The 17,024-nt window shown below is 39.4% G+C and overlaps 1 long non-coding RNA gene across 1 annotated transcript in view; it reads left to right on the top strand.

Annotated features, from left to right (window-relative positions):
- Positions 1 to 16,678, top strand: part of LOC120528193 — a 31,190-nt gene extending 14,512 nt beyond the window's left edge. Inside the window, exons 2-5 of the long non-coding RNA XR_005633473.1 lie at positions 8,699 to 8,924; positions 15,674 to 15,866; positions 16,119 to 16,224; positions 16,407 to 16,678. This is a non-coding gene — a long non-coding RNA (uncharacterized LOC120528193). The remainder of the gene's footprint in view (positions 1 to 8,698; positions 8,925 to 15,673; positions 15,867 to 16,118; positions 16,225 to 16,406) is intronic.
- The last annotated feature ends 346 nt before the right edge of the window (positions 16,679 to 17,024 follow it).

The following is a 17,024-nucleotide window of genomic DNA, read 5'->3' on the forward strand; positions in this document are numbered from 1 at the left end:
GGTAAGCTGGGGAAAAAGCAGAACTAACGAGAAACAGAAAAGCCAGAGCGGCTGATGGCGTGCCTCAACAGTCGGCACCATGTTACCTATAAAGAATACAATATACAATATATATATATATATATATATATATATATATATATATAATAGCAAAATACCAGCTTAGCGAGAAGTAGTGTGTTAAAGAAGCAATGAAAAGAAAAGGAAACATTTTGAAAATAACGTAACATGATTGTCAATGTAATTGTTTTGTCACTGTTGTGAGTGATGAGTGTTGTTCTCATATATATATATATATATTTACACACACACACATAAACATATATATATACATATCTATACATATACACATATATACATACATATATATCTACATATATACACATACATATACATACACACATACATACATACACACACATATATACACACAAATACATATATATATATATATACATACACACACATATATAAACATATATATACATATACATACATATCTACATATATACACACACAGCTATTTCAGTATCAGTGCAATACGCTGCTTGTTAAAACGGATAACTCCGCTCTTACGTGCAAGTCTGCGTGGATATTATGAACTATCGTATTTGTTCAAGTTCTATTTAAATTTTAAATAGAAGGAATTTTTATTTAGTCGACAGAAATATCTTTGGTAGGAATGGTAAAACAGACAGGAATATTATTCTGAATAAATCAACTCAAACCTTAAACAACTTATAATATTTTGCTCTCCATAAAAATATATCCTGTCTAAATTATACAAGTTAGAAATAAAGTAAACGTTAAAAGAACAAACATTCAAATTTCTTTACTCTTATGTAATTTTATATAAAGAAATAAACTTAGATTTTAAATATCCCAAAAGATTTTGCTCTCCATAAAAATATATCCTGTCAAAATTATACAAATTCAAATATGAACATGCTGCATAACAAAACCTGGAAATATAAATAAAATGTGTTCCTTTCAGCAATAACAAATCAAATCATTCAGTTGTCTTTGCTCATATGTCATTTTAGAGCTGGACGCCTGGCATCTTTTTTTGGCCACAGGTTCGTTTCTGTTTGGTGTGAGGTTCTGTGTTGTGGAGATTCTCAGGATGGATTGCAGGTGCTCATCAGTGAGGCGACTCCTGTGTGCTGTTTTGTTAGTCTTTATCACTGAGAAGAGCTTCTCACACAGATATGTGCTACCAAACATGCACAAGGTTCGAGCCGCATGTAGACGGACTTTTTGTTCTTCAAAGTCACCAAAGCGCCGTGCAAACTCAGTGCGCTCAGTTTATCAGCAAAGTGCGATTTGGGAACACCGTAGTGACGACTTGGTTTAACATTACTTGGCAACAGGGAAAGTGGGGCAAGGTGCACTGGTGCATTTGTGTCTCCCATAAAAGCAGCTTCACTTGAAATCACTTTGTGATTGTGCACGGGTAAAACGTCCGCTGAAGTGTCAGATTCTTATTTAATTCTTCTGCTTTCTGTATCTTCTGCATTGCATTCAGGTTACCCTGATGTTTTGTCTCATAGTGCCGTCTTAGATTAAATTCTGTAATTACAGCCACATTAGCTCCACAAATGAGACACACGGGTTCAGTAAACATATACTCAGCCTCCCATCGGTTTTTAAAGGCTCTATTTTCAGAATCAACTTTTCTCTTCAGCATCGTGTGAGCTAGCTTCGCAATAACTTGCAGCATCATAAGCTAGACTTGATTAACGCGGTAAGTGTTCGGCAAGGCAGCTGAAGCGCTGCATTATGGGATCTGTAGTTTATTGTGTTACCAGCGCTTCATATACCGGGCCATTAATAACAATAATACAGTATATAAAATGATCTCGGGCCGGATATAATTACGCCGGGCGGATGTGGCCCGCTGCCCTTGAGTTTGACACATATGGACTAAATAGAACTTGAAAAGATATATTTTTCAAATGTGATCGCGCAATTCAGATAGAGTTGACGCAAGACTACAGCCTGCATGCCTCAATAAGTCATCCTCCCTCGCTCTTACTTTTTTACCGTTCATCTAATGAATACACTGAGTATGGCTTTACCAAAACAATCATTGATGGCGAATAAAGTATCCATTATTCGAGTATGTAGATCGGGTATATATATATATACATATATATATATACCCGCGTATCGCAGCGAGAAGTAGTGTGTTAAAAAGCTAGAAAAGAAAAGGGAACATTTTAAAAATAACGTAACATGACTGTCAATATACAGTATTTGTTTTGTGAGTGTTACTGAGTGTTGCTGTCATCAAGGATTTGATTATCATTATTTCTTTCAATCAGGTTCGTATTTGTAGGATGTGTTGTGTTCAAGTTACATTCCGTGTTTGTCAATCGTTGTAAAGATGACAGGTTTCATTCATCGATTCGTTTCTTACTGCATCAATAAACAGCTCGTCTTCTTCTTTATCTGAGACCTGACACACTGCATGCACGGGTTTTTACACTGTCTTCCTTTAGCGGGACATTGACTTTTTCCACCGTGTGCTTTGTTTCCACAGTAGCTGGATTTATGAATATGCTTATCAGGCGCTTCATATTTTTGCTGCCTTTTCAATTGTGTAATTCGGTTTTGTTCAGCTCTTTTGAACTGTTGCTTTTTATCTGTGCACTGCGTCAGTTCACGTGAGCCACTCGGTGTACATGCATCGAAGGTTCCCAGCTGTGCTGGTGCCATCTCGTGCTATGTCCATGGCTGTATTTAATGTTACCTTAGTCCTGGCACTTAAAACTTTCTCTCGCAGTTTCGCTGAGTTTGTGTCAAACACCACCCTGACCATCTCATCTTCCTCTCCATAAGCACAGTCCTTCACCCGTGAATATTTAGTGGGAGTTTGCTATTGGATTGCCGCTGACGGACGGCCTTATATGGGCAGTCACTAAATTACAAACGCCAGCGGCAGCCTGTCTATGAACTTAATTTAAAGTGTAGGTTTACATCGTGCTTTGTTTCGAGTAGCAGAACTCATGAATATGGTTGTATATGTCACTCGCTCGCTTCTTATTGTTTCGCTGCCTTCTCAATTATATAATGCATGTTTTCTTCAGCGCTTTTTGGAGGTCTTCCTGGTTTTCTATGTACTGCGTGATTACGTGGGAGGCGTGATGATGTCACACGAAACTCCGCCCCCACGGCAGGAAGGATTTCTCATGTTTGGTCTGCTGAGAGAAAAGAGAGAGGTTCACCGCACCCCACCACCCCCTGGCCTGGCACAGAATTGATGTTTCCTGGTTCCTTTGGTTGACTCCCAAGCTCACGTGTGTGACACAATGCGTGCTCCTCACATAAAGTCCGTTAAATTATTTCAGATGCTATTTAGATCAACAGAAATGATCTTGTATTATATGTTTTTAGTATGTTAAAGCTAAAACAGTTTCCTTATAACATATCCTAGTTATGTTTTTTAAAACTTATGCACTGAATTTTAACAAAATGTCCAGAATGTTTCTGTAGCACATCAAGTTATAGGAAATAAACCTAAACCTTCCATTAGCTGTGCGGTCATTCAAACATGATCATTCTGTTCTTATTTTAAACAACTACTCATGATATTTTTAATACATAAAGGTTTTTTTGTTTCACATTTAAAATACAGTGGTGTGAAAAACTATTTGCCCCCTTCCTGATTTCTTATTCTTTTGCATGTTTGTCACACAAAATGTTTCTGATCATCAAACACATTTAACACCATTAGTCAAATATAACACAAGTAAACAAAAAATGCACTTTTTAAATGATGGTTTTTATTATTTAGGGAGAAAAAAAATCCAAACCTACATGGCCCTGTGTGAAAAAGTAATTGCCCCCTTGTTCACAAATAACCTAACTGTGGTGTATCACACCTGAGTTCAATTTCCGTAGCCACCCCCAGGCCTGATTACTGCCACCCCTGTTTCAATCAAGAAATCACTTCAATAGGAGCTGCCTGACACAGAGAAGTAGACCAAAAGCACCTCAAAAGCTAGACATCATGCCAAGATCCAAAGAAATTCAGGAACAAATGAGAACAGAAGTAACTGAGATCTATCAGTCTGGTAAAGGTTATAAAGCCATTTCTAAAGCTTTGGGACTCCAGCGAACCACAGTGAGAGCCATTATCCACAAATGGCAAAAACATGGAACAGTGGTGAACCTTCCCAGGAGTGGCGGCCGACCAAAATTACCCCAAGAGCACAGAGGCGACTCATCCGAGAGGTCACAAAAGACCCCAGGACAACGTCTAAAGAACTGCAGGCCTCACTTGCCTCAATTAAGGTCAGTGTTCACGACTCCACCATAAGAAAGAGACTGGCCTGCAAAAACGGCCTGCATGGCAGATTTCCAAGACGCAAACCACTGTTAAGAAAAAGAACATTAGGGCTCGTCTCAATTTTGCTAAGAAACATTTCAATGATTGCCAAGACTTTTGGGAAAATACCTTGTGGACTGATGAGACAAAAGTTGAACTTTTGGAAGGCAAATGTCCCGTTACATCTGGTAAAAGGAACACAGCATTTCAGAAAAAGAACATCATACCAACAGTAAAATATGGTGGTGGTAGTGTGATGGTCTGGGGTTGTTTTGCTGCTTCAGGACATGGAAGGCTTGCTGTGATAGATGGAACCATGAATTCTACTGTCTACCAAAAAATCCTGAAGGAGAATGTCCGGCCATCTGTTCGTCAACTCAAGCTGAAGTGATCTTGGGTGCTGCAACAGGACAATGACCCAAAACACACCAGCAAATCCACCTCTGAATGGCTGAAGAAAAACAAAATGAAGACTTTGGAGTGGCCTAGTCAAAGTCCTGACCTGAATCCAATTGAGATGCTATGGCATGACCTTAAAAAGGCGCTTCATGCTAGAAAACCCTCAAATAAAGCTGAATTACAACAATTCTGCCAAGATGAGTGGGCCAAAATTCCTCCAGAGCTGTAAAAGACTCATTGCAAGTTATCATAAGCGCTTGATTGCAGTTATTGCTGCTAAGGGTGGCACAACCAGTTAGTAGGTTCAGGGGGCAATTACTTTTTCACACAGGGCCATGTAGGTTTGGAATTTTTTTTCTCCCTAAATAATAAAAACCATCATTTAAAAAGTGCATTTTGTTTTTACTTTTGTTATATTTGACTAATGGTTAAATGTGTTTGATGATCAGAAACATTTTGTGGGACAAACATGCAGAAGAATAAGAAATCAGGAAGGGGGCAAATAGTTTTTCACACCACTGTATATATATATATATATATATATATATATATATATATATATATATATATATATATATATATATATATATATACAGTATATATATATATATATATATATATATATACAGTCATGTGAAAACATTAGGACACCCTTTGAAAGCATGTGGTTTTTGTAACATTTTTAATAAATGGTTATTTCATCTCCGTTTCAACAATACAGAGAGATTAAAGTAATCCAACTAAACAAAGAAAACTGAAGAAAAGTCTTTTCAAGATCTTCTGTAAATGTCATTCTACAAAAATGCCTATTCTAACTGAGGAAAAGATAGGACACCCTCACATGTATTCCCTCTTAAATTGGCTCAGATCTCACACAGGTATATCACACCAGGTGCACATAATTAGTAGATCGTTACTCTGCATGTTGAATGAGGCTTGCCCTATTTAAACCTCAGACATTTAGTTTGGTGTGCTCCTGACTGTTGAAGTGAGAGTGAGCACCATGGTGAGAACAAAAGAGCTGTCAGAGGACTTCAGAAAAAGATTGTAGCAGCCTATGAGTCTGGGAAGGGATTTAAAAGATCTCAAAAGATTTTGAAATCAGCCATTCCACTGTCCGGAAGATAGTCTACAAGTGGAGGGCTTTCAAAACAACTGCCAACATGCCCAGGACTGGTCGCCCCAGCAAGTTCACCCCAAGAGCAGACCGCAAGATGCTAAAAGAGGTCTCCAAAACCCTAAAGTGTCATCTCGAGAACTACAGCAGGCTCTGGCTACTGTTGATGTAGAAGTACATGCCTCTACAATCAGAAAGAGACTGTACAAGTTTAACTTGCATGGGAGGTGTGCAAGGAGGAAACCTTTGCTTTCCAAGAGAAACATCGAGGCCAGACTGACATTTGCCAGAGATAAAGTTGACAAAGACCAGGACTTCTGGAATAATGTTCTTTGGACAGATGAGTCCAAAATTGAATTATTTGGACACAACAGCAGAGGACATGTTTGGCGTAAACCAAACACAGCATTCCAAGAAAAGAACCTCATACCAACTGTGAAGCATGGAGGTGGAAGTGTCATGGTTTGGGGCTGCTTTGCTGCAGCAGGACCTGGTCAGCTCACCATCATAGAATCCACGATGAATTCTACTGTGTATCAGAAGGTGCTTGAAGAACATGTGAGACCATCAGTTAGAAAATTAAAGCTGAAGCGGAACTGGACCATGCAACATGACAATGACCCAAAACATACTAGTAAATCAACCAAAGATTGGCTGAAAAGAAGAAATGGAGAGTCCTGGAATGGCCAAGTCAAAGTCCAGATTTGAATCCCATTGAGATGCTGTGGGGTGACTTGAAAAGGGCTGTACGTGCAAGAAACCCCTCAAACATCTCACAGCTGAAAAAGTTCTGCATTGAGGAGTGGGGTAAAATTTCCTCAGACCGATGTCGAAGACTGGTAGATGGCTACAAGAACCGTCTCACTGCAGTTATTTCAGCCAAAGGAGGTAACACTCGCTATTAGGGGCAAGGGTGTCCTATCTTTTTCCTCAGTTAGAATAGGCATTTTTGTAGAATGACATTTACAGAAGATCTTGAAAAGACTTTTCTTCAGTTTTCTTTGTTTAGTTGGATTACTTTAATCTCTCTGTATTGTTGAAACGGAGATGAAATAACCATTTATTAAAAATGTTACAAAAAACCACATGCTTTCAAAGGGTGTCCTAATGTTTTCACATGACTGTATATATATATATAGAGAGAGAGAGAGAGAGAGAGAGAGAGAGAGAGAGAGAGAAAGCAAATGTAAAGACATTTGCATTATACCAAATATTACACATATTCACAGCCAACTATATTTTACCCAAATTGTGTAAAGTTGTGCTGTTATTTTATACCAAAAATATTTCTAATTTTGTGTGCTCAAATTATTTTTAGTAATTGCTTTAATGATTTAAATGGGACCAACATTTTAACATTAGAATATTTCAAACAAACAAATCTCTTTGCATTCTCATAATACAACATTCTTGGACTCACTCAGCTTCCATTTAATTCATTTGAATTACTTGCAACATTTTTCTTCACACATTTTACCTTATAAAATAACCAAAGCAGCATTTTATCTCCCTTCACCTTTTCAAACATCCTCTCAGTTTTTCTTGCATGTACGTTCTTGGTGCACGTTAAGATCTTTCTGTCTAGCTATGCATTCGGCCACCGTTAAATTGTTTTAGTAGTGTCTGTGAGAAAAACAAACTTCCTGCTTTACCATCTGCCATTTTTTGCTTCTGTCTCGGATACTTTGCCGAGTTTCAAAAAGATCTTATGCAGGAACTTTTTACTTACCCCTTCATTTCAGTTCAGGGTCTGACCCTACTGGCTTCATGATTAAACTTTCCATGTCTTCATTTTCTCAGTCTCTGTTACTGGTTACCTCTTTTGTTTTATTGTTACCTTTTAGTCTTTCCCCTAAAGGCAGCTGGGAAGTCCAATTCTTGCTGTCCACAATCCATTGCAAAAGGGATTTGCCATATATACCCACATTTAAGTAGTCCTGCTGATAAGTTGGGGCTTGATTTTACCATATAATTTCCAGTATTTTATAATGTCGGTCATATAAGTTCGAATGCAGAAAATTCACTCTATTGGTACGAGGGATTATGATATGCTAACACCCACCTGAGAGAGTAACCACGAAGCACACTGCCTTTTTTTTTTTTCTATGTATTATGCCTACATGACCACATGGTAATACCCGAACTATTCAGAAGTGACGTTTGCACTGTTTTGTGTTTTTTGTATCTTACACCCTCCTACACCTTTATTGTAAGAGCATTCCCTATCTACAATGGAGCGTTCAATCACAAGAAAATATGAAGCTGGTTTTAAATTAAAAGTCGTTGAAGTGGCGAAAGAAATTGCTAACTGCACTGCTGCAACAAAATTCGATGTGTCTGAGAAACTGGTGTGAGATTAGAGAAAGCAAGAAGATTTAAAAAAAATTAAATTAAATGTGGTATTTTTGAACGGGCATATAAGTCGGGGTCTGATTTTATGATCAATTTTTTGGGTTTCAAGACCCGACTTATATGAGTGTATATACGGTATACAAGTATGCTTGAGTTTTATCTTTCTATCTAAACATATACCGTTGCAGCATTTCCTTTTTAAGCTACTGCACTGTTTTTCAAAAATTATGTCCGCGTCAACTTGCTTTGTTACTGTTGAGTCTCTCTCTATTTAAACCTTTTATTCTTTCCATCTTTTGTTTTGCTGTTTTTCAATTTAAGTGTCTTTAGCATGATCTCAATGCAATTTCTAAATCGATGTTACTTTATTACTCTCTGTACTGAGCTCAGTCTCATAAATCATGTACAGTATATTATAGTATCTGTAATTTATTTTATTTTTCTCTAATTTACTTATTTAAAAAAGCTAACATATCTCATCTTATTATCTATTGTAACAGACAACATTAACACTCACCAACAGTTCCTGATATACCCAAAGGTCAGGCTCTACTAATCTTTTTCTGGTCCAGAGTTGGGAGACCCATTGGTGATTCAAATCCTGCAGCAAACAAGGAATGTTCTTCGTGCCGAACCTCGGTGAGCCTCAAGCAAGGAGAATCCATTGCTCAGGGACCATGGAGGCAAAGGTCACGGCAAGATGTGCAGACATTCCCAGGTTTGAAGGTAACTGCTATGGAAAAATACTCTGTAAGTAAAGTCATGAGTCGCTGTTACAAATAAATTCAAAGATGGACATCCTTTATTTACACCAACTTAATGAAGCCACGCCGTGCTCTTGTGTAGTGCATAACTGCAAGGCTGACTAAAAAGACAAACCTGTAAAGTTCAAAAGATTCATTTACAGTACATATCATATTCAAATCATTTCAATTTACCTCAATCAGCAAAATAAATGGTATTTTCTAGTAACATTTCTCATGTCTTACATATACACTCACCTAAAGGATTATTAGGACCACCACACTAATACGGTGTTTGACCCCCTTTCGCCTTCACAACTGCCTTAATTCTACGTGGCATTGATTCAACAAGGTGCTGAAAGCATTCTTTAGAAATGTTGGCCCATATTGATAGGATAGCATCTTGCAGTTGATGGAGATTTGTGGGATGCACATCCAGGGCACGAAGCTCCCGTTCCACCACATCCCAAAGATGCTCTATTGGGTTGAGATCTGGTGACTGTGGGGGCCATTTTAGTACAGTGAACTCATTGTCATGTTCAAGAAACCAATTTGAAATGATTCGAGCTTTGTGACATGGTGCATTATCCTGCTGGAAGTAGCCATCAGAGGATGGGTACATGGTGGTCATGAAGGGATGGACATGGTCAGAAACAATGCTCAGGTAGCCCGTGGCATTTAAGCGATGCCCAATTGGCACTAAGGGGCCTAAAGTGTGCCAAGAAAACATCCCCCACACCATTACACCACCACCACCAGCCTGCACAGTGGTAACAAGGCATGATGGATCCATGTTCTCATTCTGTTTACGTCAAATTCTGACTCTACCATTTGAATGTCTCAACAGAAATCGAGACTCATCAGACCAGGCAACATTTTTCCAGTCTTCAACTGTCCAATTTTGGTGAGCTTGTGCAAATTGTAGCCTCTTTTTCCTATTTGTAGTGGAGATGACCCGGTGGGGTCTTCTGCTGTTGTAGCCCATCTGCCTCAAGGTTGTGCGTGCTGTGGCTTCACAAATGCTTTGCTGCATACCTCGGTTGTAACGAGTGGTTATTTCAGTCAAAGTTGCTCTTCTATCAGCTTGAATCAGTCGGCCCATTCTCCTCTGACCTCTAGCATCAACAAGGCATTTTAAGCCCACAGGACTGCCGCATACTGGATGTTTTTCCCTTTTCACACCATTCTTTGTAAACCCTAGAAATGGTTGTGCGTGAAAATCCCAGTAACTGAGCAGATTGTGAAATACTCAGACCGGCCCGTCTGGCACCAACAACCATGCCACGCTCAGAATTGCTTAAATCACCTTTCTTTGCCATTCTGACATTCAGTTTGGAGTTCAGGAGATTGTCTTGACCAGGACCACACCCCTAAATGCATTGAAGCAACTGCCATGTGATTGGTTGATTAGATAATTGCATTAATGAGAAATTCCTAATGTGTTCCTAATAATCCTTTAGGTGAGTGTATTTTAAAGGTCCCAAATTAGTAAAACATATTCTGGCTTATAAAGGACGTAAATTCTCAGAGAACGAACATATAAGTTAAAAATGTGTGGATTCTTGTGTGGCCATTGTATGAAAAACTGTTTGCCACATTCAGCAATGCATACTTTCTCCAGTAGGAACTCTTTCCAAATTTTTCGCCACATTTTGAACAGCAATATGGCTTCTCTTTTGATTCATTTCTCAATAATTGTTAAGTTTGGCTTACTTTTCAGGATAGGAATGACTCTCACTATTGAATACTGAAGTTTGCTCGTTTTTCTGGAGCACTTTTTGCACGGCTACTGTTGTTATTCTCTTCGGTTCGGTGTAGCACTTGATTTGTTCCTAATAGTGCATTCTTCTGTAATTCATATGGAGCGATGGTGATTGGTTAGGTATCCAGATGAGCCTGGAATGGTTTTTTTCTTTTTTTTTTTGGATAAGGGCCTGTTGATCTCAGCACCACTGGCACTATCTCAGTAATTAATGCACATCTGGCTCATCTCAGATTGCATTTCTTGATATTTGGTTAGCTTTCGTCTTTCCATTTGGAGTACGGACAACTGTGTCTGGTTTCCTAGCATCTATTTTTCTGTCTGTTGGCATTGCTCTGTCCCAAGTGACTAACACCTCCTCGTTTTCGGTTATTCATTCTGCAGTGTATCTCAATACATCTGTGGTCCTGGCAAGTTGTTTTTTTTTTTTGCATATTTTCCACTGCAGTAGTCTGGCAACTTTATTGTGTCTTTGTGTGTGTAAGCCTTCTGCCATCAGCACCTTGCAGCCGGCAATCAGATGAGTGGCTGTTTCCATCTCTGTCTGGCAGGATCAGCACTGACCATTCTTTTCTACTGTTGCCTTGAACCATCTTGTGTTCAGACCACTGACCTGTGCAGCCATTATTAGGTGCTCGTCTCTTGGTTTTAACGGACTGCTTCTAAGGCCGGAGTATACTTCTCGCGACGCGACGCATGCTGCAGCGGACGTTCCAACTACGCAAGTGTACTAGTGTTTATACTTGCGCGCGTACTTTACGTAAATCTGGAGGAATCCACCAGGTGGCAGTGCGAGATATTATCACGGTGAGAGAACATGTTCGTGTTCTCTGTGTAGTGAATTGCCTAGAACACTCATTAAATTCTGATGACACCTTACCGCAATATCTCTGAAAAGGATGTTTACTGATTAAATCCATCAATCCAGGGATGTGTTCATTCCAACAAGCATTGGGCACGAGTGAGAAACAATCCCTGGATGAGGTCTCAGCTCATCGCAAGGTGAATACAAGCACACACATACACTAGCGTCATTTTAGCGGCACCAAATCTGCATATCTTTGGAAGGAAAGCGGAGCACAGTGTGGAATACAAGCAGGAAATACCAGCAACATAACTCCCTGCGAGACAGCAGTGCTATCGCTCCGCCACCGTGTCACCCCCATGTGTGTAATTATTAACAGTATTCATTATTTAAATGAAATTATATGTAAAGTGTAACATACACACTTTAATGCATTTCATCATGAAAGTGATATCAAGTATAAATCTAAAGATTGTAAATGTGCAGAAGAGTTGGAATATCATATATTTAATTTGTTCTGTTTGGCGATCTATTGTTGCTTGCCGCAGCTGTCAGGTCCAAGAAACTCGTAGCGATTAAAAACTGGGATGACGTTTACGACCGTCTGCTTTAATGATAAAGTAAACTACTAGGTTAAAGTGGACAATTCAAGATTAAAGCTGAAATTTCCACTTTAATCACAAAATACACGTTTTCACCGTGTCCTTTATTTTTTTCTCAGTGGCTCAAATATAACGCTATACATTATGTTGCTGTTGTTAAGTCGCAAAAATAAAAAAGACGACACAAAAGATGTTATGTCAGACTTTTAAAATGCATCGTGTCATTACGATCGGGAATATGCGACGCTTGAATATAAAAGCGCCACGAATGCATCTGTATGTCGGCATTTTGCTTCACCACATCGAACCATTCATCAAACAGCGAAGCACGCACATCGATCCCCGTATAGCTTTCTGTCACATGTATAGTAAACAGAGACTCTGACGTCACATTCCGACTTTTTTGCTGGTACTGCAACTCGCGCACGCGTCGCGTTAATTTCTGAGGACCTGCTCAGAGGACGCGTGAAATGAACGCTGGTAACGCGTGGCAGCCATGATAAGTATAAATCGGCCCTAAGCCATCCATGTCTTAGATCTTGGTCAACGTGGGACTGGAGTTGAAAGGTTTGGATTTTGCCCGCTATATTTGTGGTTTTTCCAATTGCTCTTCCACATCTGTTGATCAATCCTTTTATATTCTTGTTTTTGTTGCCATGTCAGCTGCACTGCTGTTCTTTGCACACAAGGTGAGGGCGTCTCTGTCATGCTTTCGTTTCTTCAAAACGTTTGTCCGGACTTAATGACTGAGGTTGATTTAGACTTGTTTGTGTCATCCGTGTATGACTTTATCAGTATGTTGCTGCTGGAGTATGTGAATTTCCCCTTGGGATTAGTAAAGTATCATTCTATTGACATATCTTCTTTACATGGTTGTCTGTTGGAATCTCGGAAGGAAGGGCACAGGAAATATTCGCACAGTCATATAAGCGCACGGGAAATAACCTCACACGGTAACATGCGCACAGAATAAAACGCACGTGGAAGAATACCCATACAGTTAATTAAGTGCGCACGTGGAAAAAAGCACACGGCGCCGACATATAACTATTACAAATATAAAATATACACCACCTATGCTGCTAGACGTTTTTTTTATTATAATAAAATATAAATGATTAACACACTCTAATTAGCAGTATTATTGTAAATTAGCCAGTGCGTCATTGCTCACTTCTGATAAGATGGCGATGTTTGCTTCTGCTTTCTGGGGACAGGAGTCATGACAATGACCGGTTGGCTCTCGTACAATGTCTCCGTTCTTCTTTTTCCTTAAGGAATGGCACTTTGTTGATCGATTCTCACGGCACCTCCAAGTATCCCATTTGTTGTGCGAAAAGGCAGATATTCAAATCCCTTGTAACCGAGAATTTGCTTGCCTTTCTGACTGGTTCGAAAACTCCATCTCGCTTATTCAAAAAAAAAAAAAAGAGTCAACTTGCCTTGCTCGAAAGTCAGGGAAAGATTAAAGAAAACTCTAACAAATTAAAACATACAAACTTATAAATACGTTTAGTGAACAATTATGCAATTTCGTTTATTGCGATGTATAACAACATTTTTTTCTTCTTTGCATATACGCCTTTGCCGTTCACGCATTTTTCCATGTGTGCATTATTCCACTTGCGGTTATTTCCCGTGAGCTTTTTTCTGTGCAGATATATTTTTATATTTTAAACATATTTTCAGATATGTAATATTTATGTGAATTTCCCCTTGGGATTAATAAAGTATCTATCTATCTATCTATCTATCTCCTTGCGCTTCTTTCCTGTCACCGTCTGTTGAGTAGAGGAGGTTTATCTGCAGTCCAATGATTTTAGCTCTGTGTAAGTAATCTGTTTCAATGAGCTCCGAGCCTCCTTCAAATGTGGGGATGTATAACCTTGGGACGCATTGATTCTTGTATATTGACTGGTGTGCATAAAGAGATTTCCATGTTTTTATGTCCAGTTTATGTAAATTGTTCTGCGGCCAGTCTATGATACCAAAGCAGTAAGAAAGGACGGAAATGGCAAGTTGGTTTATCATCTGGATTTTATTGCGTGACGCAAAGCAAGTTTCGAGTACCATCTCCGTTCAGTGAATGTATTCTTTTCCAGTTTTCCTCCATTCTTCTATGTGATTGATTTCTGCACCTTCATTTACTCCCAAGTACTTGTTTGTCTCTTCTGGATAAAGATGTTTGATAATACACTCCCCCGTCCAGTTTGATATTTTTACTCTGTTTTATGAAAGTTGCCTTGGTGCACTCGTCCAGCCCGAATGCCATTTTGATGTCTTCTGAGAACTTCTTTACCAGGCTAAGCGCTTCCTCTAGTTGCCGGTCACTGGGGCTAAAGAACTTCAAATCATCCACAAACAGCAGATGTGTGATAATCGGGCGGTTTGACTGGTTCTGGGTGCAGATACTGAATCTGTGGCCGAGGATACTAAGAAGGGTGCTTAATGGATTTAATGCTATAGGCAGAACAGCAGTGGTGAAAGCGAGTCTCCCTGGAAAATTCCTTTTTAAATTTTTTTGGTATATGGAATTGTAATTTGTCTTTTGTTGTGGTGGAACTGCACGGTTGTCTACTAATGGCTCATGACAGTGAAAATGAACTTTGAGAGTACGATAGATTGTATATATTTCCACACATTTGAGTACCCATGAGTGTGGCACGCTGTCAAAGGCTTTCGTGTAATCCACCCAAGCCACACTCAGGTTTCAGCCCTTTGTGCAGCACTCCATCACAACTGTCTTCAACAATAGCTGGTCTTTTATTCCATATGGTGATCATTTGTTTCCCTATTTGTTCTGTTGCCATTCAATTGTTTTCTTCCAGGTGACTATAAATCTCTTAGCATCGATTGCTGTGAATCCTTCTATATAAAAGCGGTCGGGATTGTCCTTCCATCCCGTGAGTGCAGAGTTTCACACACGCCCCGTCCATTTTGCAATGCACGATGGGATTTGTAGTTTCGTTTTTCCAGGTAAAAGATGATTTTCTACTCCAGACTGTGCGATATCTTCTTCTTCTTCTTCTTTCTTACTATATAAAAGCGGTCGGGATTGTCCTTCCGTCCCATGAGTGGAAAGCGTAGCGGTATTCCGCTTATCACAGACTTACTACTTGCAGCTTGCGTGCGGCGACATGATGTGAGCAGAGTTCTGGTGCTCCCATCGTTCCCTTGCTTTTGTGCGCGATGCGCTGGAAAAATAGACAAAATGATGTCTCTGGAAATAATTAATGTTGATGGAGTACAAATGCCTCACCGCGTAGTAAATATCAGGGGGGTTCAAAAGGGCGACCTCAATATAGAAAAAAAGTTTACATTTCATCACAAAAATGCATATGTATGCTTAGTAAAAAGTACTATTGGAAAAATATGAAAGTGACAGCAGTTTTTACTTTTAGCGATACAGAAATAAAAAGTGCAAATCCTCACCCACGTTATATACTCAAAGCAGAGGTTCCTCTTCTCGGTATTTATGTCCAGTGTTACTTGAATGAATGTCTAATTACGCCCGTCTTTTATTTATAATCTTGAAAACCGGTGCCATTCTTCCTCAATTCCAGAAATGGCTGACTTGGAGCAAATATTTCTACGCACCGCTATCACTGATCTCTTGCCTGACCTTCCGGAGGCCACAAAAGATATTCCAGAAGAGAACTTGCAGTCCTTTGGGGTGGAGACATATGATGATTTGAGGAAGCCGATTTGCTGTCAGCGTTGAAGCCAGGAAAGTCCTTGCTGCTTGGAAGCGGAGATGTAAGTCAAGTATTACAGTACAGGATGCAAGCCTGCATAGAAGATCAATCACAAATATAGAAACATAGTCCACCCATCCATTTTCCAACCCGCTGAAATCGAACACAGGGTCACGGGGGTCTGCTGGAGCCAATCTCAGCCAACACAGGGCACAAGGCAGGAACCAATCCTGGGCAGGGTGCCAACCCACTGCAGGACTAGAAACATAGTGTTCCTTGTAGTTCTTTTTACGTGTGTGTGTGTGTTTTGCAGGCCAGACTCCTGAAAGCAGCAGTTCTTCTGCTGGTGCCTCACCAGGACCTCCCGGATCCTTAGTCTCCTTCACCCAGTTCATCCTCTGTTACTGTAAGCACTTAAGGTTAGTCAAAGTGGCCTTAACTAAATCTGCACATACATTGATTTCTGTACTGATCGTAAGCAATTTTAAATGACCTTGAAAAACTAAAAACAAATCCTCCAATTGCTTTGTGAAATATTTTAGGAATTCAAGACTTGTTTTAATTTTGTTTGAATTTTTTTTTTTTTTTTTTCTCTATTTAGGACAATCCTGCTATTTTTCAAGGCGGTTCATGCTGAGTGTTGATCGAAACATTGTAAGCAACAACGTACCCTTCCTTCGTTTCTGCCCTGTGCATGATGTTTGGGAGCGATTATTGCTTCAACATCCATTACCCATCGGAGCTGGCATCAACTCTGGAGTTTCTGCAGGGGTGTCACTTTGACTTGGCTTTACCCAATTTTTACACAAAAATCTAAAATAGCTGCTGCATTTAACTTCGAGGTTAACCCATCATTGCACCTTCTTACTATTATAAGAGGCTTTAAGATAATCTGCTTATTGTTAATGAAGCGGGTTCATTATTAATATGGTCATCTGTGATTCTTCTGTTTCCCAAGGTGTTTTTTTTCTCAATCAACCCAGAGAAGGTCACTAAAGTGCAGAAGACAAACACATCGCGTCTTCATGTTAACCCCTCGATTCAAGAACTTTCGGATCATGAGTGGCGTGATGCCTGACTATGGACAGTGATATTTATGACATTTATTGATGTGCCTCACTTAGAGTTTGAATTTCTGTTTTCCAGTCCATTATCTGCTCAGCTGTACAAGTTCAAGAAGCAAGTCAAAGTTTCAGACGAAGTTTGTAAGCAATATTAC

Source organism: Polypterus senegalus, chromosome 4, assembly GCF_016835505.1.
Source record: "Polypterus senegalus isolate Bchr_013 chromosome 4, ASM1683550v1, whole genome shotgun sequence".
NCBI classification, from domain to species: Eukaryota; Metazoa; Chordata; class Cladistia; order Polypteriformes; family Polypteridae; genus Polypterus; species Polypterus senegalus.